We start from the raw sequence: 26,653 nt of genomic DNA, 5'->3' as shown, positions 1-26,653 counted from the left end.
CACCGGGTCAATTTATTGAATGGCGCGCCCATTACCAAGCGTCTGTTGACCGGCAAATCGTGGAGAACGCCCAAGCCGGCGTCCTCGATCCCTCCGACGCCTACACGGGTACCAACAATTATGCAAACCCTCATTCTTATCTCGAAATTGACCCAGGGTTTTGGCATTGGGTAAAAGTCCTCGTCCAGCAGTCATTCTCTCTAGTTTCCACCAAGCAGCCCACCAAGCTCGCGCAGCTGCTTCAGGACCCCAATGAAACTTTCCCAGCGTTTGTCGCCCGCGTCCTGGAAGCTTGTCAGCGGAAGATTTCCAGCGAGGATGCCCAGTTTGCGCTGGCCAAAGAACTTATTATAGACGGGTGCCTTGCGCCGTTCTGGGCCGTAGTCCTTCCCATACGCGACAAAGCTCTGCACGAATGGGTCCTTGCTTGCCGTGACGTCGACCCACAAGTCAAAACACTCACCGCTGCCTTTGCCTCTGCCATGGCTGTTTCATCCGGCCCCACTTCTGTCTGCTTTCGGTGCGGCCAGCCCGGCCACTTTGTCCGCGAGTGCTCCCAGCCAGGCCCAGCGCCTCGCTCAGACCCGCCGTTGCGACGGCCAAGGGGCCCTCCTACACCATGTCCGCGTTGTGGGAAAGGATATCACTGGGCCCGCAACTGCCGTGCAGCCCAAGGTTCCCAGCAGCCTTTAAACTCCCAGCAGGGCAGGCCTCAGCCCCACCCTCAAGAGGCCCCCAGGAGAATTCCCAAGCCATAATGTGGACAATGCCCATCACACGCCGCCAGAAACCCTCATTAGAGCTTAAGATTAATGGGCAATGGCTTGATGGGCTTCTGGATTCTGGCGCTGAAGTCTCCTGTGTTCCCTTTGAGATCGCCGCATTCAATCACTGGCCCCTCGAAACCGGCCCTCAAGTCATCGGCGCCACAGGAGCCGCTGCCTCCTGGAAAACATCCCAGCCTCTGCATTGGAGCGACCGAGAAGGCCACGAAGGCCAAATTCGTCCACTTGTCCTCTCGTCAGTCCAGACCATCTTATGGGGGAGAGATGTTCTCAGCCAGCTAAAGGCCCGAATCACCACAGAAGCCTTCTCAGCTGCGCTGCCCCCCCCTTCTAGGGGCCACTGCTCCCATCTCAAAACCTGACCCTATCCCTCTGGAATGGGACACAGAGGAGCCCATCTGGGTCGAGCAGTGGCCCTTGCCAGCTCACAAACTGCAGGCTCTCTCTGCCCTCGTCGAAGAGCAGCTACAAGCAGGGCATATAGAGCCGTCATTCACGGTTCCACGCATCAACAACCAAGGCGCAGCTCAGCGATTTCAGTGGCGCGTATTGCCCCAAGGCATGCGCAACAGCCCGACTATGTGCCAACTGTATGTCAACCATGCTGTTGAGCCGCTGCGCTCCAAGTTCAATCCGGAGCACACATACATTCTCCACTACATGGACGACCTCCTTTTAGCAGCGAGCTCCAGTGCGCTCCTCAATGATCTGCTCTCAGCAATAATAACAAACCTCTCCAGCCTCGGGCTTACTGTGCAGTCTGACAAAATAAACCTCCAGCCTCCTTTTCAATTCCTAGGCTTTCATTTTCATCGGTTCATCCAACCCGCAAGCCCAAAAATCCACCTTTCTGATAAGATGACGCTAACCGAGCTCCAGCAACTTTGCGGGCAAATCAATTGGCTTCGCTCGGCGCTTCCCATCACAACAGCGCAAATGCAGCCCCTCTTCGAGCTCTTGCAGACCAAGGATAGCCCACCAACTGCAGTCACTCGCAGCATCACCATCACCCCCGCTGCCCGAGAAGCCGTCCAACAGGTCAGCGCCGCTCTGCAGCAATGCCGCCTAGAGCGGTTCTCCCCTGACCTTCCAATTTTGGCTTTAGTTCTGCCAACGCCGGTCACTCCCATGGGTCTCTTATGGCAAGATGGCCCCCTCCTCTTTCTTCATATGTCAAAAAGCAAGCTCCCAAAAATCTGCCCTTTCATAAGGGCCTGGATCGCGCTGGCCACTGACTTAGTACTTCTCTCCATACAAACGTATGGCATCTCGCCACACACCATTGTTTGGCCTTTAGATGCCAAGGAAGTTACCTACCTCATCATTAACAATGCCCAAATGCAGAGCCTGGTAGAGCTCTTTCGCGGCTCCTTTGACAACCACTATCCTCATCACCGATTGCTGCAGGGAATGTTTCAATTGGCGTTTTCCAACCCGTTCCGTCCATTGCCCGCACGGAACCCAATCCCTTCAGCCATCACTGCCTTTACAGATGCCTCAAAAACGGCGTTTGCTGCCATCATATACACTCCTGGAAATCCTGAGCCACGGCAACTGCTGTTCGCAAATGACTTTTCTGTTCAAGTGGGCGAGCTTCTAGCTGTCGCTGCAGTCCTTAACCTCCACCCAAACCAGTCTCTCAACATCTTCACTGACAGCCTATACACTCTTCAAGTGTGCCGCAGCCTCCCGCTTGCCACTTTCTTACCGGGTGACTCAAACATTGATTGAGCGCTCGCTTTCGTACAGCGACTTCTTGAAGCGAGGCAACAGCCCTGGTTCATTGCTCATATCAGAAGCCATTCTGGCCTACCAGGACCACTGGCTCAAGGGAATGACCTTGCTGATGCTTCTGTGTCAAGCCGCCAGATACCGCACCGTCAGATGATGCCTCCATACAGCCTCGCGGCCGTCTTCTTCGTCCTGGCTTCCCTCGTTCTCCCAGCCGCCGCCAACCCGAGTCACCAGCCCTTCAATTGGACGCTCTCCCTCTGGCAACAAAAAAGACTCCTCGCCTCGAACGTAACCGCCTCCGCCCCCTCTTTCACAACTGATGTCGCCAACCTCACTGGACGCACGAACCTTCCGTCTTATGAGTGGGGGGGACACAACCCCGCTGCCACAGGTTTCTACATGTGCCCATCCTCCGCCAGAGGATGCCATGACCCAGCGCACTATTACTGTCCTCTCCTTTGTACAAGTTCACTACCAACGCATCGCCACCGCTGAGTCCCCCCCCCCCCCCGCCGTCCACCACGCCCCTTCCGCCCGCGCCACCTACTCCAGACCGCAGGCCTATAGCTTCTTGTCTTCCTCCCCTCACTTCTCCCCAACTGTTCCTCCCCCTCGGGCGAGGGATTCAGGGGCATCACGGGCCCGTTTCGCTGGCAAGGCTCGGCGCGCGCCAGGCGCCGGCGTGCGCCGACCCTAATGACGGGCACATGCATCCTGGCCAGATGCTATGTCGTCCGCTCACGGCTGGCTGGTCCTCGTGGTCTCCCCCCACCCCTCGTCCTATTCCAGTACCCGTTCTTATAAACTCCTTTTCCTCCTCCTCCTCATAATCCTTGTCTTTTGTTGCTGCGCACACCGAGTTATTCACACCCACAGTGTGCACCAAAACTTGTTGCCTCTATTTCCTTTTAAAAACAAAAGGAGCAATTGTTGCCGCTTTTCTCCACCCCTCCTCCCCTTCCAGCCCCCGCCGTCCTTCCCGCCAGTCCCGCCCATATTGCCAACCCACAATCTGCCATCTTCCCCAGTAACTGCTTACCTCAGGTCTATCCATCAGCTTCAGCCTGTCCACAGCCGCCCCTTAGCCAACCCTCCCTTCATCACGCCCCTCCCTCTACCCAACCCTATATAGCTAAGTGTACTTCCGTAATAAAGCAGACCTGTTCCTGCGCTCAGGCGGTCTCCGTGGTTCTTTCCTAACCGCGCGTCCCCCACGCCTGGAGAGCCCCGGTGCTCTATCCCTGGAGCACCCCCCGCCGGTGGTTCGGTAGGAGCTGACCCCCCCCCCCGACTCTTCGGCCTGAGCGAGACTGAGACCTCCCCGCTCAGCAACAGGTTTAGATCGAGGATCCAACTTAGTGGCCATTCCTGGCCATCTTTTAACTTGTACTGCAGCCATATGGTGTTTCAGAGAGAAATATGCTTCTTCCTTTTTAGACCATCAGTGAAATGGCAGCTTGTCCAAGTTTCTGAGAAGGCACTCCAAGAGGGATTCTGCAGGAATTCTGGAAGAGCTGCCCATTTTCCTATGGGAGGATAAACAGGTTCCTCAGTCTGGGTGGTGTCTACCACTAGACCTTACTGAATGGATTGCTTACTCTCCTGAGATTGAGAGCCCTACTATTGAAAACTGTTTATTCAGGAATCAGGAGTTTCTGCTCTCTGAGCATCCTCAGAGCCTTAGCATTCTTGAGTACATCTGGTTCCAGCTTCCAAAATGAACACCTAAGCCGGACTGACCCTGTGAAAGGGAGTGGCTAGAGACCTTTCTTTTGCCTACTTTAAAGAGGTTTTAGAAGATGGATAGGAGCAAACTCACCTCATAGTAGCTCCCAGTGCCCATGTTCTCAGTTACAGGAGACATTAAAAGCCCATTACAAAAAACAAGAGTCTAATTGACCTGTGAATTGCCAGTAATCAGCCTCAGGGCCACCCCAGAGGCAACCTCAGGGCCTTCCCAGGATGAAAAGAAGCAAAGCCTCAGGGTGGTACTGAGGGTAGGACTCAGGTTTCCCAAACAAATGCATTTTCAGTTGCTAAGGCATTCTAAAGCATCTCACAGACCCAAAATGAGGACAGCAGTATTTGGAAGATGAAAGGCACTTCTAATTAAATGGAGTTAACTAGTGGCCTAATGATATATGATAGAGTAGGTCATAGGTATTCTGAACTCACAAATAGGGCCTGGTAGACTCCCAGACAACTCCTGCTAGACCTAGGCCACAGGCCCAGTTGGGCATTTAGACTCACCATCCTTGCTGGGTGTCTGGGAGGGTCACCTGTTTCTAGAACTCCTGGTTGATGCTCATGAAATTAGGCCGGGGAAGTGTTGGATTCCTCTTGGTTCTTGACTATGTTACATAACAGAATTTAAGACCATGCCAGTTCATTTAGGCCAGTAAAATAATTTATTGAGATGTGGGTGAAAGGAACAGAGCTAGCTGAGAAATGGGAGAGCTGGATGGAAATAGGCACTGAGATTTAATGCCAGCTCCTCTAGGCAGAGAGAGCAATTTGGCTCGTGTGGTTACATTTTAAGCTATTCGTTATCTGTCACTTTGCTAATGTTCAGTCAGGGGCCCCAGCTGTTTGCTGTTTTGATTGATTACCTACCGATCAATTCCCTAGTGATCCTAATTGTGAGGCCCCTTGAGGGTATCTAGGGCTTTCTCTCTTTCATTCTTTTTTTTATTTTAATTTTTTAAAAAAGGTATTTAGATTACATAAATGTTCCATAAAACATACAGGAGATTCCCCTATGCCCTGCTCCCCACACTGCCCGTATTTACACCCATTAACATCTTTCGTTAGTGTGGTACATGATTGCAAGGGATGAACACGTTTGGAGGCACTGCCATTAAGCACTGATAATGGAATACAGTGTAGTTTACACTCTCTCCCACACAATTTTTTAAGTTATAGTAATATACATATATAATGGCCTGTATCTGTCATTGCAATGTCATTCAGGACAATTCCCAGTTCCTGAAATGCCCTCGTATTACACCTGTCTTCCTTCTCCCTGAACTCTGATCCATCAGGGGCCACTGCCTCTACATCAATGATGTAAGTTCTCCCATTGCTAGAATCACAGTAATTCTATAGTAGAATACCAGTAAGTCTACCCTAGTGTATAGTTCATTCCCCAATCCTGAGGTTATTGAGATATTGATGCCTACTCCACCTCTAATTGAGAGGGTGCTTCTGTCCCATATAGCCAATGGATGAGACTCTCTTGCTTGCAGCTGTAGGCTCTCTTGCTTCCTTGGTATGTTTGCTGCCCATCATCACCTCCTTGTTGGTTGTCCTGGGTGAGTCCAATTAACTGGACAGTAGGCATTGCAACTCCACTGAGGCTTAGGGACCAGCTGTCACATGGATAGTCTGAAGATTCAATTCTCTTGGATGTAAACTTACCAACTCCAGAACTAATGGTTCAAATAAAAGTGGTTGAGGAGCCAAGTATAGGGAAACCACAACTGAGTCCAATTTTGTCACATTGGGGAACACAACCCCAAAAGTGGGCCAAATGGCCAGGTAACAATCTTAGGCACTATCTGCCCTGATCATATTGCCTGGGAATCTCCAAAGCCCTTAGGAATCCAGCTGTTTGGGTAATGTCTAATTTGGCAGTCAATGAGATCCTTCTGAGAATTGCATAATTGTAACATCTGGAATGACTTCCTGACTCAATTTGAAATGTCTTAGTCATACAAACTCATTTGTCTTTATTTTTCTCCCTTTTGGTCAAGGTCTTTTTTCAGTTGCATTTCTATTTTGTGCTTGGTCATGATACCTTGGGCCCAGGAAGCTCATCCCTTGCATTCATGTCCTGTGCTGGGGGGAATTATTGCATTTATATGCTGGTTTTGGCTTAGAGTGAGGCCACATTTGTGCATCAAGGAGGCTCTCAGGAGGTAACACTTAGGCACATATAATTCTATGCTAACTTTCAATTTCAAACAAAAAGGTTCGGAGACACAGTCATCAATATCAAGGGCCCATCAGTGGACCATCCTCCTTCACTAGCCATTTCCTCTGAATTTGGGGGACTCTTATTGTTCCATCAGAGAAAGTGGCAATACTCCCCAGGATGGAAATTCAAGATTCTTCCAGTTGCTGAGTTGCTCCACCCTTGGGTTTCTCTTAAACCTGGATAAGATCTTGTTCCAGTCTCCTTTCAAATGTGGTTCTCATGGCATCCTTATGGCAACTTTTTTTGTGGAAGCCCTTACCTTCAGGGGATTTCCAGGTGGGGTTCCATGGTCACGTGTTTCATGGCCATATTTTTCGGTGAGGTCTTAAACTCATCTTCCATTTTTCTAAACTACTGCATCACCTCATTCCATAGGGAATTCCAACAATTTAGAGTTTTCTTCCCTGGAAACTGGGGATAAAGCCTAGTCAACTCTTTCATTATACCAAAGGGGCTCATGAAGATCCAAATATAAGTTAGCTGGTTGAAAAAGTCAGAGTTGGTAATTCTGTTCTATTTATCTCTTAAGACAGTTATCCAAATCTAGAAGAGATGAAAACAATCTCCCATTTAATATTTCTAAATGCTTTCTTCTAAGATCTGTGAAAATTTCCATTCATCTTGCCTAATTTATCAGGTGTAGATAACCTCACTTTCTAAATTGATCTAGTGAGAAAATAAATATATGTCTTTGCCAGGTTTTCTATGGGTGTTTGAATCCTCCTAAGAATATGGCATGGAGAATTTTGACAATATTAGCATTTCAGTTCTGCCTAATCTCTCTGGTGAAGCTATTTCTCCTGGAGTTAAACAGTTCTTAGTCTACCTTTTCCCTTCTGTTCTCAGGTTGTCTGGTGGGACTAGACAATATGTCTACATGTTCTCCTCTATTCTCAGGTTGTCTGGTGGGACTAGACCTTTCTGAGTTTTCTGCTATTCCTGAGATTCTACAATTTTTGAGAAGGCAGCAGTTTATTGCTTCAAATGGGCAGTATTTAATCAGGAGACAGTTTTGAGAAACAGTGGTGACAGTCGGCATATTAGTCAGCCAAATGGGTGCTGAGGCAAAGTACCAGAAATCTCTTAGCTTCTGTAAAGGGTATTTATTTGGTGTAAAAGCTTGGAGACACAAGGCCATAAAACATAATTTACTCCCATCACCAAAGTCTTTTGCCACATGTTGGAGCAAGATGGGCTGCCAACATCTGCAAGGATTCTGCCTTCTTCTTCTTCCTTTTAAAGCTCTGTGGTCCCAGCTTCTTCCTTTCTCAACTGTAGGTTAGCGTAAGGCTTGCTCTTTCCCCAGGTCTCTTTTCTCTCCAAGCTCAGCTGCTCTGTTTTCTCCATAGTGTCAGCTGTAGACTATCAGGCTCTCTCTCTTCCCAGGGCCTCTGCCATATCTATGGAGCCACCTCTATTCCTCTGTGTCCTTCTCCTTTTGTTTACTTTCCAGGAATCCCACATCAAAAACTCTTACTCTCTCATCTGCCATGTGTTTTCTTTGTGGATCCCTGCCCACCAAGGGGATGGGAACTTGACATCTTACTGATGTGGCCCAATCAAAACATCAATCATAATTTAATCAAGTTGGAAGTGAAACCTCTGAACTTATTATAATTCCTGAGGAACAGACCTGTTTATAAACATAATTCAATATCTGATATTGGAATTCATAAACAATACCCAACAACCATAGTTGTCTTGTTCCTGATCTCAGAGGGAAAGCTTTTATTTTTTCACCATTAAGTAGAATAATAGGTGAGAGCTTTTTATATATGCCCTTTTTCATGTTAAGAGTCTTTCTATTCCTTGAGTTCTAAAATTTTTAAATTTTAATAAGAAAGGGAGTTGTATTCTGTCACAGTGCCTCTTCTGCAATTATTGAGATGATTCTGTGTTTTTATTCCTTTCATTGTGTTTATGTGTTGTATTACATTGATTTATTTTCTTATGTTGAACCAATTTTGCACGACCTAGATAGATCCCACTTGATCATAGTGTATAATTCTTTTTTGTTGTTGTTGTTTTAAGTTCCTAGTATTCTGTTGAGGATTTCTGCAACTACATCCATAAGATATTATGCTCTCTAGTTTTATTTTCTGTCTTGTCTGGCTTTGGTATGATTTGATGTTTGTGTCATCAAATGAGTTAGGGAGTGTTTCCTCCTCTTCAATATTTTAGAAGTGGATGAGCAGAATTGGAACTAAATCTTCTGAAATGTTTGGTAGAATTTCCCTATCAATCCATCTGGTGTTTCTTTATAGGGAAGTTGTTGATGACTGATTCAATTTCTTTACTAGTAAGTGGTTTTTTAAGATCTTCTGTATCTCTTCAGTCAATTTAGGTAGTTCCTGTGTTTGTAAGAAAATGTCAATTTCATGTAAGCTATCTAATTTATTGGCATGCAATTGTTCATAATATCCTCTAATTGTGCTCTTTATTTCTATTTGAATGGTATTAATGTAGCCCTTTCCATTTCTGATTTTTATCATTTGTATCCTTTCTCTTTGTTTTTCTTTTGTCAGTCTAGCCAAAGTTTTGTGTATTTTATTTATTCAAATAACCAACATTTTGCTTTTTTTATTTTCTCTGTTGTTTATTGTTTTCCGTTTCATTTCTCTCCACTCTAAACTTTGTTGTTTCCTTTTTTCTGCTTGCTCTGGGTTTAGTTTGCTTTACATTTTGTGTTTCTTCCAGTTTCTGATTTGAAACCTCTCTTCCTTTTTAAGGTAAATATTTATAGGTATAAATGACACTAACCATTCAGTGCATCTCTAAGTTTTAATATGTTGTATTTTCATTTTCAATGTTTAAAGGTATTTTCTAATTATATTTCTGACTTCCTCTTTAACTATGGGCTTTTTAGAGTATGTGGTCTAATATCCACATAGTAATCAATTTTCAAATTCTCACTCTGTTATTGATTTCTAGCTTATTCCTTTGTGGTAGGAGAATTAACACTGAATGATTTCAGTATATTTGAATATATTGAGACATATCGTTTGAGCAACATATGGTCTATCTTAGAGAATGATTCATACGCACTGAAGAAGAATGTGCATTCTGATTACATTGGATGCATTGTTCTATGGATGTCTGCTAAGTCTGGTTGTTTTAGTGTACATTAGTGTAACTTTAGTGTGAAGTTGTGTACCTCCTCATTGATCTTCTGACTTGAAATCCTATCTGTTTTGAGAATGGTGTTTTTATGTACTCTACTATTAATATAGCATCATCAATTTCTCCCTTCAAATCTTCAATATTTCCTTCACATATTTTGGAGCTCTACTGTTAGGTACACGTGTATATTTATAGTTGCTACATATTTATTTTGAATTGTACCCTTTATCAGTATATAACAATCATCTTTGTCCCTCAAAATTTTTGTGATTTCGGGTCTATTTTATCTATTATTTTAGCCACCCAGCTGCTTTTGTTGCTATTTGCATGGTATATATTTTTCCATCCTTTCACCCTCAAGCTACCTGTATCTTTTACTTAAAGGTAAGTGTTCTGTAGACCTCATACAGTTGAGTCTTGCTATTTTATCCATTCTGCCCATCTCTGTCTTTTGAATGAAGAGTTTAATTCATTTGCATTTACAGTCACTACTGAAAATATAACACACTCTGATGATGCCTTGATTTTTATATTTTCCAGGCCTTAAACTTGTGAGTAAAGAATTCCCATTGTTTAACCTTATCCATTTCATGGTATTGGCTTTAAGCAGTCTAAGAATGAAGAACACCGACTCAACACACATTTGAATGTCACTATCTCCTGTGTAGGAATGATCCCAATGGAGGAAAAGGATTGGAATTGAGCATAGATGACCAGTATCTACTCTCAACTTTTTCAGCTACTCATTATGGATTGAAGATTTTAGAAAGATAAAAACAAATACCTCCATATTTCCTTCTATTTTTAATGGAATTTACTTCATTTCAGCTTTCCCTTCGTATCTAGTTCCCTAAAGATTTAATTCAGAAATACTTCATCCTGAATGCTACCCCCTCCTCTCTCTCCAACCCACACAGAAATATGCTGTCACCTGGATCATATTTATTTTAATTTAGGATAAAGTAAAGGGTTTTTTTGAAAGTATAATTATATCCCTTAAGACAATTGGGTACCTCAGTAAACACTGTGAATGACTGATTTCTCAATGAATGGTAGTTTTCAATCTTGATAATTAGATGCAAATGATCTGCTTCATTCATAATTAATCTACTGAATTATTTTATGACTGGCTACCTAGCTCAAAAGGCAGATTGGAGAGGAACTAGGTATTTTTCTCTCCAGTTATCTTTGAGTGCAAGGTAGTAAATGACTTCTGGGTATTCTTGATTTTGTGATATCACTTAGCAGATGTTTCTCTTCCCTCTGGCTTGCAAATCAATGAATTGAGCCAAGTCCATGTGTATGACCAGCAGTCTCATCATTAGGCTGTCCAGTCACAAATATAGAACCTCTTCTCTATTTTGATTTTATTTTTGTCCCACCAATTATTTCTCTCCTTAAACAATTGCTTTCATTTCTCTCCTTAAACAATTGCTCCTTCCTAAATATTGTGAGGTATTTGATAAATAGAATATAACCCACTTCAACACAATTGTTACTGTTAAATTTTCATAGAACACTGAACAGAGTTAATTTCTTCAATAATCATTTGCTAAAGAAGTAAATGTCAGGAGTTTTGTTATGAAATGACCAAATATAGACTTTTCCTCACTCTATTTCAATTTCTGTGTAATTTTTAACTTATTCTCCCAAATTGATTTTTAATGCAAGATCAGCTTATGTGATTTGTAAAGCAGCTAAGAATATTCATAGTTCCCCAGTATATCTATTTCTTGTTTATATTCTTCTGCTGGATAGATTTAGTCAGTGTTTCAGGGATATTAGTTAAACCATCTACATGTAATTCTTCATCATCAAACTGTGAAAGCTTCTTCCCTCTGCCTAGGTGCTCCATGGAGTCTAGGACTAAAAGCTGAATGCACATTCACAGAGTTACATATTTTTGTGTAGACCAGTAAATATGAAAGTTCTCTATTTTAGAATGAAATAAAATTCTAAAATAAAAATAAAATTTTGGGACGTCTCAAGGACACCCTGAATGTATACACTATTATAGACCCAAAGAATTTATACTACACTAGGATTCCCCTTTGACTTTGACTTTAACCTGTGTTCTTCTCTAAAAATGTTAATGACAATATAGAGTAATGTTTGGGTGTAGAAGGGACTTATGATCCCACCCTGCACAGCCCATGGAGGCCTTTGCCAGTCTGTGATAACATTGACAGTGCCTTTCTACTCTCCAGTCTTATCCACCTCCCACAATTTATGAGGGAGGGGGGTTGGAGCTGGATATAGCCTTTGAAGAAGCAGAAACATTTTCTGTCCATTGGCTCTCCTGTGCTTTTAGAAAACTCTCTACTTTCTCTGGGTCCCACTTCATCACCACTACTGTGAAACTCATGGAGAACCCAGCAATAGGAAGTGTCCCGTGATTTAATTCAGGGATGTTCTGAAGTCTGCTCAACATCTCCTTCAGCATATTGGGCAGCATAATTAAACTATTCCTAAGTTTATATGATGATTCATTTTACACAATTCTTGTACCAGCATTATCTCCACAATCTTCATAATAATGTCCTGTGTTGGTACTCTATTTTCTTTTTTTAAATGATAAAACAGGCTCAGAATATTTGAATGGCTTACTGAATGTTACACAGTAAGGAGTAGGTCATTTTGTCTAAATGTTTTATCAAGTAGTAGATATGGCAACAAATAGTGACTTTTGAAATAAATATGTAACTGAAACTAAACTTTTCATGACACCTTAAAGATAAAGCAAAATTTGCAAATCTTTCCCTGAGTGCCATAGGAATATCAAACAGGTGCCATGTGTTTCATATATTCACTTCATTCAACTAATTCCAGTGTTCTTGAATAATTTACAACATGGCAGTTAATAGATGAAAGTATTGCAAAAATGTACCTCTGTATGTGTGTGGATATCCTTTTGCCTAGAAGTTTGTGCCATTTCTTCCTTTTTTTTTTTTTTAACATATCACTTATAGTGATACATTTTAATAAAGCATAAATCCATCCAAAGTGCCTAATCAGTGGAATTTTTTATAATCACATAGATGTGCATTCATCATTTCAATCATTAGTAGAGTTTGTTCATTATTCAAATAGTAATAATAAATAGAGAAAAAACAGACAAAGGAGCTCATCACCTCACAATCTCTGTTTCCTCTGCCATACATAGCTGTTATTCTGTTTCTATCTCTATAGTTTAGTTGTGTTTATATTTGGAAAAACAATCTTATGTTTGCAATATTACACTTAACATATATTTTACATGAGGTCTCACTCTTATACATTTACCTGTTGCATTTTTAAGCTTTCCTTCTAGTAATATATATGACTTTAGATTTTCCCTTTCAACCACATAGTTTTATTCTTTTTTTTTTTTCCTGGGATGATCAGTGTATGAGGTTGTTTATTTTTTCATCCATACTTAGATTACATAAGTGTTACATCAGAAATGTAGGGGATTCCCATATGCCCCGCTCCTTACATCTCCCACACTTCCCACATTAAAAACGTCTTTCATTCATGTGGTACATTCATTACAATTGATGAATACATATTGGAACACTGCCCCTCAGCATGGATTGCAGTTTACATTATACTTTAAACTCTCTCTTGCACAATTTCCTAAGTTATGAGAAGACATATAATAGCTTGTATCAGTCATTGCAATGTCTTTCAGGACAATTCCAATGTCCAGAAAATGCCCGCATGTTACACTGACTTTATCCCTCTCCTTCCCCTCAGAATCTCCAATGGCCCCTGCCTCCACATCAGTGATAAAGTTCTTCCATTGCTGGAATCACAATAAGTCTATAGTAGAATACCAGTGAGCCTACTCTACTCCATCGTTCATTCCCCAATCCTGAGGATTCTGGGATGGTAATGCACACTCTGCCTCTAATTGTGAAGAGGCTAAGATCCCATGGGACAGATGGATGGGACTATCTTGCTCTCATTTGCAGACTCTGTTCCTTGGGATGGGTGTTGTCCTGGGTGAGTCCAGTGAACTGGAGAGTAGGTATTGCAAATCTTTTGAGATTCAAGGCCCAACTGGCACATGACAAGCCCAGAGATTTAAGTCTTTCATACATAAACCTATCAATTCTATTAGTAACTATAGGTTCAAATATAAGGGGCAGAAGACACATGTATAGGGAAAGCATGACTGAGTCCAACTCTGTCGCACTGGTGAGCGTAAATTCCAAAGTAGGGCCCACTGGCAGGGTGTCAAACTCCTGAGCTATCAGCCTCATCTATAATGTCTGGATGTCTCTAGAGCCGTGAGGAGTCCTGTCATTTGAGGCAATATTAACCGTGTCAGTCAATGAGATCCTGCTGAGACATGCATAAATGTTACCTCTGGAATGACCCCAGACTCACTTTGAAGTTTCTTAGGCATATAAACTTATTTGTCTTTACTCTTTCCTCCTTTTCGCCAAGATCTCTTTCCAGTTGTGCTATTTCTTACTAATTCCGTTTACATGCTGAGTTCACTATCCCTGTTCTTTAATTTCCTATATTTCAATGACCTTCTACCTCAATTGTTAGTCAGTTGTAATTAGGAAAACTAACTGTTTAATTTAATTGAGTAAGGATTACAGATATTTTGAGTACAGTCCTAGAAATAGCTCAGTGTTCCCTTGAATATCCAAAATCACTTCCCATTTGGCAGTAAACCTGCCTTTATTTCAAGCGAATATCCTATATTCACTGTAAGCAAACAGTATAAACAGTAAAAACCAATTCCATTTCTTTAGGAAAATGGATACAACTCCCAGGATTTAGATCTGGATCTTCTCCGCTTTTAAATCTGAACCATACAGTCTCATGCTACAGTTTTTACCCCAGAGCTTTTGAATATTTCATAAGATGCAAAACACAGGTGGAGTTTATAGAAATAGAAGTCAATGGCTACAAGCAAAATAGGCCATCAAGTGTGTGTTGGGGGCACAAATAATGAATGGTCCCATCCCTGGGCTGCATTGACCAAAGGAAGCAAAGATTCATTAAGGCTTTAAAGTACAAGAAGTATCCCTACTCAATGGCAGAGAACATGTATAGAATGATCAATAAAGAAATTTTATTTGCTTCCATTACTCAGCTGATTTTCAGTTCACCTTTTTCTCTCTTGAAGTTCAGACAATTGCTTGAGAAGTGATTTCAGGGAGCACAAAGACTTTTTTGGGCAGAGAAAAAATTTTGTATGATATTGTAATGGTAGATATATGAGATTATGCATTTTTAAAAATCCACAGAACAGTGCAACACAAAGTGTGAACCTAAAATAACTGGTGGGGTAAGCAGCTGCGGCTCAAGCAGTCGAGCTCCCATTTACCATATGGAGGAACTGGTTCAATCCTGGGACCTCCTGGTAAAAAAATAAAAAGGCATCCCTGACCTGTGTGGTGAGGAGAGGCAGAGATCCCCATGCAGTGTAGAGATGCACCAAAAAGACAATGATGTTAGCAGATTAAAAAACAAATAAAGTAACCTGTGGACTTTAGTTAATAATAATAATGTATCAATATTGTGTAAAACGTATCCCACTAATACAAATGATGGAAATAGGACAAATTGCTCATAGATGTAGTGGAGAGTGTATATGGAGAGAATATTCTGTGCAAATTTTCTGTAAATCTAAAAGTGTTCTAAGAATAATTTATATTTAAAACACACACAAGTTTTCCAGTGATTTCTGTTTCTCTGGGAATGCTCCCACGTGTATTTATTGATAACGTCTCTCAAGGGCAGAGTCGATGCTGTTTGGTTGGTGTCCTAGGTGATGCGGGCCTGGGGCCGTCAGAAGGCGGGTATAAGTGAAGGCGTCCACGTGGATCAGAAGGTCAGCACTGTACGGATACTGATATAGAAAAGAAACATATCAATTACTTTCACACAAGATATTTGATACTCCTTTTCATGAGAGTTCAAGATGTATTTGAAGTTTGTCTTGTAGCAACCTGGCTGTGTTTCAGCCACTCAGTTCCCATCTCTATACATTCACATGCAAGCACTTAAAAAGGAAGCTCATTTTTAATCCTTCTCTCTGAGTTTTCTTAACCATAAGCTGTTGGCCTCCGCTGCGGCACTGCAGGCGGGTCACTGCAGGCGAGTCGCTGCCGGGGATCGGGCCTACGCCACGGCCTGACCGGGGCGGCAGCGGGCGGCTCAAGGCTTGGTGGGGACGCGCGGTTCGATGGAGGAAAAACCACGGAGACGAGGTCTATGCGCAGGTCTGATTTTATTCGGGAAGTACATGGGGTTTTATAGTGTCATGGAGGCGGGGAGGTTGTGGGAGGGGCATGTCCGCGGGGCAGCTGAGGATTGGCTGCAGAGGCAAGGGCGGACCTGCGGTTTATGACGTAAGCCATTGATGGCAGAGGGGGTTGTTTCCGAGGTTGTGCCGGGGCGGATACGGGATGAGGGCGGTTGAAATGAGGCGGGGAGAACAGCAATCGGCTGGGAGGGGGAAGATAACAGTGGCTGGGAGGAGGGGCGGAGGGAGGCAGCAGCACAAACTGCTGCTGAGAAGGGCCATAATACAGGGAGGTTACGAGGAACAGGCGGGCAAAGTATAAGGAAGCGAAAGGCAGGGTGGGAGCAGGGGACAATAAGCCTCACTCATAACATTGTAACATGCCTTCCTTTGGACTTCATTCTATAGCAACATATTCAAAAATCATTTTTGAAATCGCTAGTGACTGGCATATTAATATATAAAATGGTAATGGGTAGTAACTTGCAATAATTTCTTGCTCTCTGCCATGTAGTTTTTCGATGCTTTTCATGGGTTATCCCATTTAAACCTCAGCCTAAACAAAAATGCCAAGAAAACAATGATAAGATTTGTTGGCTATGGTGTACCACATTACATATATACACACACACACACACAAAGTGTGTTTATCTGTACATATATATTTGCCTCTTTGTATGCATGTCTGAGTTCTTGTGCACTTGTGCATTGTAATATAAAATAAATAGGCTTTGTTAAGAAATAGGTGTAACTTTGAATACTCTCTTTTTTACTAACTGCATGTCCTCTCTGAGTCTTGTTTTCTCCATTCTTATATAGTGAAATGAAGACTAGATATCTGCATTAATTGGAAATCACATGAGGTAATGCAGGCAAGACACTTTATATTTTGGCTGGTGCTTTGTAGATACACGTTTCTTTGCTTTCTCAAGATTATATACATACTTGCATATATAATTGCATGTAGTGTTTTGTACAATACTATATGCCTCTGGTTGCCTAAGATATAGTTTTTATTTTATTTATTTATTTATTTATTTATTTTTAAGATTTAGTATTTAAACTGAGACCCTCACGAGAAGCAGTGCCAAGCTGCAGAAAAATATGGCCTGTCGCACTAGATGGTGAAGTTTGAGAAAACTGCTTATTACTAGTTGTGCCTCATATCAATCCAGGCAACAAAATTCATCTTATAAGGTGAAAGTAAAATTTAAATATTAGAAATACAAAATGTTATGGGCTTATATTCCTAAGATATTTTTAAAAATAGGATTTGGATGCTACACCTTTTCAGTACTTTCATTTGTGAAAATACCTTTGAATACATCAAAAAGAAATAACAATAGCAGGTGGTGTCTTTTATGAAAAACCACAAAGAGTTGTAGGGACAGCAACTTCAGTGTAGCTCCACCTCCTCCTATAATAAAAGTTCTGGGCATCCTGATCATAATCTAAATCTCCATCCATTGAAGGTCAGCCTTTATTAGGGGCCCTGCAGAGGCTGTGGGGGCTCCATGGTCTGAGGGTGACTGGGTGAATCTGATCCTCTTTCCTTTCAGAGTGAGTGCCCACCTGTCCGGAGGCTGGAGTGCTCTGTCAGGCAGGTTTGTGGAAAGCCACAGAATCTGGTTTTAGAAGAACAGGAAAAGCAAAGCAACTACTCTTGGAGTCTCCCAATAAGTTAAAATGTTCTACATGCAAATGAACTCATAAGGGACAAGCTTACTTTCCACCTTCTCATAGATATGTCATATCTCTGAGAAAAATATTTTTTCATGATAGCCTAATTCCCACCGTATACATACATACATACATACATACATATATCTACCTTTTTCCAGATCGAAGAAGCTCAAATCCTTCATTTATTTTTTCAAATGGCAAAACATGGGTTATTAATGGATCCAGTGGAAACTTGTTGTCCAAAAAGTCAGCTACTAGTTTGGGGATAGAATCTTTACCCTTAAAACCTAGAAAATAAGAAGACATCATAGGTAGATCCAGGAAGTGTTAAAGAGTAGAAGTGGCCGGAGACATTTCAAAGAGAATTAAAATCGAAGTGTATAAAATGAACTCTATTCCACATACTGCTGTTACTCTGGTTAATAAGAGATCATGTGCTTTAACATACTGTTGTAGTGATTTTACCTTAAATTAGGGTCCTTCATTATCAGCTCTCTCACTGAGGAATTCTAGTACAGATAATTATCCCCAAATGCAGGGATCAATTTAGCAGTTGTCTAAATTTGAGCAAAGGATGCAGAAATGGACTGTTGCTATGGAATTTTTCTCTTGTACAGGATATTTCAGTATATATATATATTACAACCTCCAGTATCTAAAGAATTTTTGCTATAGGCCCTAGGTAGTTAATTGGGATATCAGAAATTGTGTCTTGAGAATTTCAATGAGCACTAGTTCCACATCTATGTAATTGGAGACCAAAAATGTATCAGGACTTCTGATTTATCCTCAACCACATTGTTTTTCAAAACCAAATATTGTCATTTATAAAACAGAACAAAACCTGAGTGTAATACTAATTAATAATAGTTAAGCTTAACTACATACCACCAAAAAATGCCCCTCTCCAGGTACGTCCAGTCAACAGCAAAATAGGGTTCATGGAGAGATTTTGGGAAGATGGAGGCACCCCAGTAATGACACTCATGCCATATGCCTCATGAGAGCATGACAGAGCCTCAAGCTAGAATGAAATTATTTTTAGCACTGTTAAAATAGGTTCTCTAATAATTTCTGTTTATGATACACTACAAGAATTCATACAGTATCGATCTAGATTTTGGTACTTCAAAGACAGGTTATGTCTTTTGATTCTCTGTTCACCTTTTTTGCGTGTATTAGTGGCTGTGATATGAGGGAAGACACAGAAATTATTTTTGGGTGAGAAAACTTATGGTTGTAATTATCTGTGCACACTTTTTTTCTTAAAATGTATTCAAGAGGCAAATATCATTAAACATAGATGAAGTTGCTTCCTCAAAAAGGGAAATATTTCATCATCATATGAACCTTAGGACAATCCATGAGGAGGTTAATCATTTCTTATTTATTTATTTAGTGGGGAGTGTTGACCTTGTACTTAGCTCAGGTATTTTGATGGTGTACAAGGTGTTTCATCAATTGTGTCATTAAAATTTGCCTCTTGTCCAATGGATGCACTTCTTTATATGGGATTCTTATTTCATTGTTCATCTCTAAATTGTACTTTTTGTACATGTTATTTTTATCTCCCGAAAGTGTATATTGGTTTTATTTTAAACTTCACCTCTTCTTCTAGTATCTTAAAAGACAGTCCAGTAGTTCTTGTCCTCTAAAGTCTTGAGTACACTCTGTAGAGAGAAAATGGTTTAGGATTCCACAGGAATGTGGACTTCTCAATCCTTCAGGTTTGGCATATGATTTAGAAGATCAGACATCCATAGAACTTGTGGTTATCAGACATTTGTCACCATCAAAGAAAGTATGATCTATGTCCATGTACGAATACTGGAGAAAAACAATTGAAAAGATCCCTAGGAAACAAACTGCCATCTTACAGAAGTTGGATTCTCTTGGAAGTTCAGTTGTCAGTGGGATATTGTCCCAGATCAAGACTGCAAAGATCAGTACTCATAGGGCATTCCTGCTCAGCAAGAACGCTGCTGCAGCTTACTGGGGAATCTCAACTTTGTCAGTAGGTTCTAGAGAATTCTGGTTATGTGAGATGTATTTGGAGACATGGTAGCCATCACAATAGATGATACTTGTATTTATTGAAAGTAATATTATGAGCATTACAAACATAATGTAAGCACTTCAAGATTGGAAATAGTGTTTTATTATAGCACCCAGTGAAATTAACTGAGTTTTACCCCTACCCAGGTGGCTCAGTTTTCACATGCATGTAATAATACATAATGCCATTTTATGCTTGTACTGATTGTGAGAAATGTATGCCTTTTAACGTTATAGTACATGCTTGTATTGCTATTAAATATGTTTGCATTAAATTTGTTTGATAGGAAAATCTGTCAGTCCTTTTTAGGTTTCAGTCCCACACATGGAGACTGGATGCCGATTAAATGACAAGCCCTAAGATACCTGCTTTGGGAATATCTAGCGATGCATTAAATGGTAATTTTTTGGAGCATATATATATTTAAAAACGAAATGATTTATTTTTGGTATATTTGTTCATTATTCCATTAATCACTGTATTCTTGTATAAGGAATATATTTATTAAACAAAGTTTATTACAACATTTTTGTTAAGTATATGGGGAAAATAAGGACTCAGTTTGATAATAGATTTTGTATTGTTTATATTATCTTAAGTTTGAATTTTTATACTAACATTTTATAAGAATATATTTATAATGACTTAATATATAATAAACTTTACATGGAAACAATGATGTGAGACATGTTTGCTGAACTGCAGCAATGAAAAGTTCCTTTCACAGCAGTTTGATATTATTTATGAATTTAAAAAAAAAGATATTCATTTTGTTTGTAAATCTATCTGTTCTTCTGGGCATGATATCCTTTGTTTGTATTAAATTTAAAGAGTTAAAATTGATAATACTCAAATAAATCAAATTAGGGTTTTGATTCCACCATGTCAGTAGGGCATAACTCAGGGTTGAGTCCCTGACCCCTTGGTGGGCTGAAAGAAACAGACACATGGAAGATACAGAAAAGGAGAGAACTTAGTCATTTTGGTCCTGCCTTGTGACAGAAAGGAGAAGGCTCAAACAGCTAAAGCCTTGGGGAGAACTGAGCCATTCACCTGACAGATTGCAACTGAGGAGACCAGAGCCCTGTGCTGCAGAGAAGGCCACACAAAAAAAGGAATCCTCCAGCCTACAGCTGAGATAGGAAGAACTTAGGCCCATGGAACCTTGAGAGGAAGGCTGAACTATTGCAGAAATCAGGAATCGACTTGCTTCAACATGTGGCAACTGACTTTGGTGAGAAAGTACCTCTTACTATACCTTGAGTTGGACTCTTTAGGACATCATAATTGTAAGCTTTTACCCAAATACTTACCCTCTATAAAATCCAACAGATTCCTGGTACTTTGCATCAGCACCCCTTTGGGTGAGTAATACACTTTAAATAATGAATAAAGTAATCATAGATAAGAAACAGGAGATAGAATATTGCAATTCATAATTTAATAAGAGTACTTTTAAGTAATATTTATATTCTGTTGTTTAAAAATATACCCTTGATTACAGAAGCACAAATCAACGTTCGTCATGTACCTACCACAGTGTCATCTGACCAACGGCTTCAAATGAAAAGTCCACACCACCCCCGGTCATTTCCTTCAGCACCTCATGGATGGGTTTCTTGAAGTCCTGAGGCCTGATGCACTCAGTGGCCCCCAGGTCTTTGGCCTTTGCAAATTTGTCTTTGTTGATATCCACCCCAATGATCCTCACTGCTCCAGCTGCCTTACAGCAGATGATGGCAGACAAGCCGACTCCTCCAAGGCCAAACACAGCACAGGTGGAGCCTGGGGTGACCTTTATTTTCAGACAGGACAAGAATGGATTAAGTAATGATTGTTAGCAACAGTCTAAGCTGGATAAAGTGTCAACCCTTGGTGCTTATCAAGAAGTATTTGGACTTCTCTGTCCACCCTGCTGTAGTATCAGCAGCTTACAGCTATTTTGTCTCTGATAACTTGGTCAGTTTCTTTAGGACGTGCTCTCAATTCCTCTGGGGCCATTTTACCCATAATCATATCCCAAATTCTATATATTATATCAGTACTCTTACGGTTTTAGGAGGAAATCTGTCTTTAATTTAGGGGCATTATTCACGATTCCTGGAAGAAAAGGTTTTTGACAATCTAATTATATGTGAAATTATTGCTTGTTGTCATTCTTACTTTGGCAACATTGACCGCAGTCCCATAACCAGTAGAAAATCCACAGCCAATGAGGCAGACTTTTTCTAATGGTGCAGCTGCATCAATCTTGACCACAGAAGTCTCATCCACCACTGTGTACTCAGAGAAGGTGCTGGTGCCAAAGAAGTGGTGGATGGGCTTCCCTCTGCAGGTGAACCTGGTGGTGCCATTCCGCAGGGTCTGGTGGTGTTTCGTCATACTAGTCAGTGTGACAGAGAGACAGGAGCAGATGGGCATGAGACAGGAGCTCACCTGATGTGTTACTTAATTGCCTCTACATGAAAATGATAAAAGACCTACTCCATTTACCTGCAGTAGTTGGCTTCTGGGTGTTTACAAGCGGCATATTTTCCACACTGGGGAAGACCCACTGGGATGACTTTATCATCTGGAGGAAGATAAAGCAATTTAATATTAAATTTCAACCCAAGAATTAATAGAACAGGAAATGAAGGATAAATGTATATATTAGAGGCATATGTTTCCCAAGAAATAGAGTGAAACCACCACTATGTCATTGGTGATTTTGTTACCAATTTTTTTTTACGGTCCTGAAGATTCCCAAAGAAGAATGCAGATATTGAAAACAACATGAATTAGTACTATTTTACATGGTGAATAATTATTTTTTACCACGTGTAAACTGCTGTTAGGTCTTTATCCACTTCATCTCACCTCATCTTTAATTAATACATAAATACTCTCACTAAAAGCGTTAATACAAATTTTAGTTGCGTGATGACCATCATAATGGTGATATGATATTTTGTAATAATTTGGGATATAATAATATTGAGGGTTTAATAACAATGAATTATAAAATCTCTTGTTTATCTTACTAGGAATTGAATGCTTAACTTTTGTTTAGTACTTTTAAAGGAATACTAAAACGTAAGAGAAATAGGAGAAATTTGTGAAATTTCTTTGAATACTTCTATCATTCCTAAGAGAGGCACTTTCTTGTAGAAGAAGAAACCTTGACTTACATTTAGGCAGATAATTAAGTTTGTGAATTATCTCTTTTTTCCTATGGTCGAGGGAGCAGGGGAGAAAGGAATGGTGTCATTTTATTATGTGTATTTTTGTAAACAGGGAATATTAAAAGTTCAAACTCAAACCAGACAACACCATTTTTTCTATTCATAGGTCTGTTAAATATTTGGTAAGGAAGAGATTATATATACTGGATAAATAAATTTTAAAAATTTAACATAAATTTTATTTTTAATCAACCATGCAACCTCTTCCATACAATCAAAATAATGATTGGACTAAACACATTTAATAATCTTTAGGTGGATTTGATAACATAGAAATTTTCTATTGAATTCGCCCTTACCTCTAAATTATTCATCTGCATCAATACAAAATGCAATTAGTATAAATTAAATGGTAAAAATAAATATTTAGTCAGTATTCATAATCAGACATTTTTAGGTCTGGTTAAAGTAATAAAATAGACACTCTTCCGGCAGGATTCTTTCTCTAGTCTGTTTCATTTGTTCCATGTTCAAGAAGGGAGGCCACATAGGAAGAGGAATCAGTGGACAGGCTCCACTGCTGGGGTCTTGTGCAGATCTTTTTCTTCCCCCTGCCTCAGTTTCCTCATTCACGAGGTACGACCCTGTGGGACCTGAACAAAGCCCCCTCTCAAATTAGAGGTGTAGTGGACATCAACATTCCAGCGTCCACAGGATGGAGGAATAAAATATGGATCAGAGTGGACTTACTCGTATTCTCCAAAGAACTACTGTGACTAGCAATGGAAGAAATTGTAACATTGATGTGAAGAAAGTAGCCATGGAGTTGCAGGGCAGGAGAGGGGAGAAGAGATGTGATGTGGGGGCATTTCCAGGACTTGGAGTTGTCCTAAATGATACTGCAGGAAAGATGCTGCGTATTATATATCCTGCCATAACCCACTGAATATACTGGGGGAGAGTGTAAGCTAGAATGTAAACTATTATCCATGTGGTACAGCAGTGCCCAAAATGTATTTACCAAAGGCAATGAATGTGCCACAATAATGAAAAAGGTTGTTAACATGGGATTAGTGGGGTGGGGTGGTATGTGGGGTAAATGGGAAACTTATATTTTTTAATGTAACTTGTTTTGTGACCTATATATCTTCAAAAAATACAATTTAAAAAAAAGACACATTCCCTGACTGTGATTTCTTTACCTGGTTTGACTGCAGTCACCCCTTTGCCAATGCTCTCCACGATGCCAGCTGCCTCATGGCCTAAAATCACAGGAAGTGGAGTGAGAAGATCCCCGTTTATCGCATGGTCATCTGAGTGACAGATCCCCGTGGCCACAGTCTGTCCGGGAAAAGTAGAGTAATTCGATTAGGATAAATAAATGTATGGTCCACAGAGAGACTTAATGCATCCAATTCCCTGAAGTTGGATTTCTGGAGTTTTCAGATTTTTGCTAATGCCTACTCTTCCCAAATGAAAAAATTCATTTAATCGCTGAGATTATTTAGTCTGAAATTATCATTACCTTTCTTTTCTTACATTAGACAATTTGGTATAATTGCAAAATAATTGTTTCTGTAACATGTTAAGTCTTATATAATATACACTAACGCATGCTTTCTATAGAAATTTCATATTATCACCCAGAAAATAGTCCTTTATATTTTAACATCAACCATTATGAAATATTGATATATATCTTTTTATACTTAATGTCTCTACAAAGACACACATGCTTTTTATAGTTTCAGAATAGCACTCTTCCTTTTTACTGGGCTCACACTGATCAACTTAAGAATTTTAATGACATGTATTATTTATATCTTTCCTGATAATAAATGTAGTTCCATTGTAATGATTACCATAATTTATATAAAAATCTTCTCAATGGGTTCTAAGTTGTTCTACGTTTAATATACTTAGACTTTCAAGAACATAAAACACATAGAGACAGAAAGTGGTTTCACCTTAATACGAACTTCATAGGCCTTGGGGGGTGCGACCTCCACCTCCTCAATGGACAAGGGTTTCTTTAGCTCCCAAAGCACAGCTGCTTTGCATTTTATTACCTGGAAAATCAAACACAAGATAATACCTGTTTTCACCGAAACTTGAAGTCACGGACTTTGTCTTTCCTTCTTTGTATTGCCACATTTACCCCTTGTGTAGAACAAAGAACTGCTATGTTGAAATGAATAAACTCTGGTAAGGAAAGTAATAAAAATCATTTAAAAAAATTGTAAAGGGAAAGGGTACTTGGCCCAGTGGATAGGGCGTCCGTCTACCACATGGGAGGCCCGTGGTTCAAACCCTGGGCCTCCTTGACCCGTGTGGAGCTGGCCCACGCGCAGTGCAGATGGGCACAAGGAGTGCCCTGCCATGCAGGGGTGTCCCTGCGTGGGGGAGCCCCATGCTCAAGGAGTGCACCCCGTAAGGAGAGATGCCCAGCACGAAAGAAAGTTCAGCCTGCCCAGGGATGGCATTGCATACACGGGGAGCTGACACAACAACATGACGTAACAAAACGAAACACACAGATTCCCATGCCACTGACAACAACAGATGCAGGCAAAGAAGAACACACAGCAAAAAAAAAAAAAAAAAAAGAGAGAGAGAATAAAAAAAAATTGTAAAGCATTAACATAGGGAAATGGAAACAGGATTAGACATAATGAGACAGTGAGGCAAATTTGAATTAATTGTTTGATTCTAGACGCACAATCTTTGGTTTGTGTATGAATTTCTGAGTCCCTGTTATTTCATTGATGTTGCAGAAGGTTGTCTATTCATTAAAATCTACTACACTCTTGCTCAACTTTTTGCTTATGGCAAATCAGTCTGAGTTTATGATAACAGGTAATATATGTTTCCTGCACTTTGGAAATCTTTTTTCTTTTTTTTGATTCGCTGTTTCCCTGTTTGCCTTTTTATTATTAATATTATTATTTTTCCCTTCTTACCTCTTGTGTGTGATTCTAGTTACTTTATTCATTTGGGACACTGCTTTTGCCTATCTGTTTTATTATCTGATTTATGTATAGCATCTGCTTTCAGAGATATTTGAACCAAAAATACACGGGTTAAAACAAAAATGGCACATGCAAACCCACTTGCATATGAACACATAAATAACTCAAAATCAGGAGAACTGTGCTTGTTTGAATAGCAAGCGCAGATAGCTTAATTTGAGAAGTTCTTCAAGAGTTAAACACATATTTTCACTGTTATGAATGGTCCTTAAACTATGTTTTCACTGTGGCAAAGTGTACAGATCAAGTGCTTCTGTACTAGTTAAATGACATACCTGCAAATATGATTGAATCAATTCAATGGGAATTTTTTCATTTGAAATTAATTTCCATTATTTATTTCTCAAATATTGCCAATTTTCAGGCTTTGTGCTATGGGCGATGCCACGATAACAGAGGAATTGGAAAATGGGCACTGATTATAGTAAGTCCTGTGTATTGGTTCCTATGTGTTAACAGCCTCTGTGTGGTTTTTTCATGCACTTCTATACCTGACATTCAACCTTACATGGATGGAAATATTTAGAGTAAGTAGACTGATTATGGAAATAGCCTTTTCTTCACTATAGTTTAGGATTTCATATTTTAGTATTTATTGCTTCTAATTGATATATAAAATTTAAATTATGGATTAAAAACTATATCCATTTATTTATTATGCGATAAATTAAACCATTTATATTTATTTATTATAAAATAGAGAAAATATTTCAAAAAAATATTTTTTACTTACTTTTCCTGCTGTGCTCATGTTGATTCTTTCTTTGCAGGCCAGGGACTGGGGAACTCTTGTGGACTTCCTCCCTATTTGAGGACACAGATAGATACATTGCCAGATATTTTGTTTGCATTAGTAACT

At 40.3% G+C, this 26,653-nt stretch overlaps 1 long non-coding RNA gene and 1 pseudogene across 2 annotated transcripts in view; one reads left to right on the top strand and one right to left on the bottom strand.

The window, feature by feature from the left end:
* Nucleotides 1-26,653, top strand: part of LOC131278167 (uncharacterized) — a 68,901-nt gene that overhangs the window by 6,985 nt on the left and 35,263 nt on the right. The window lies entirely within an intron of this gene.
* On the bottom strand, nt 15,299-26,593 carry LOC101419432 (alcohol dehydrogenase S chain-like; annotated as a pseudogene).

Source organism: Dasypus novemcinctus, chromosome 1 (assembly GCF_030445035.2).
Source record: "Dasypus novemcinctus isolate mDasNov1 chromosome 1, mDasNov1.1.hap2, whole genome shotgun sequence".
Taxonomy (NCBI): Eukaryota; Metazoa; Chordata; class Mammalia; order Cingulata; family Dasypodidae; genus Dasypus; species Dasypus novemcinctus.
Note: the sequence above shows the minus strand (reverse complement) of the source record. Positions and strands in the feature narration are given on the sequence as shown.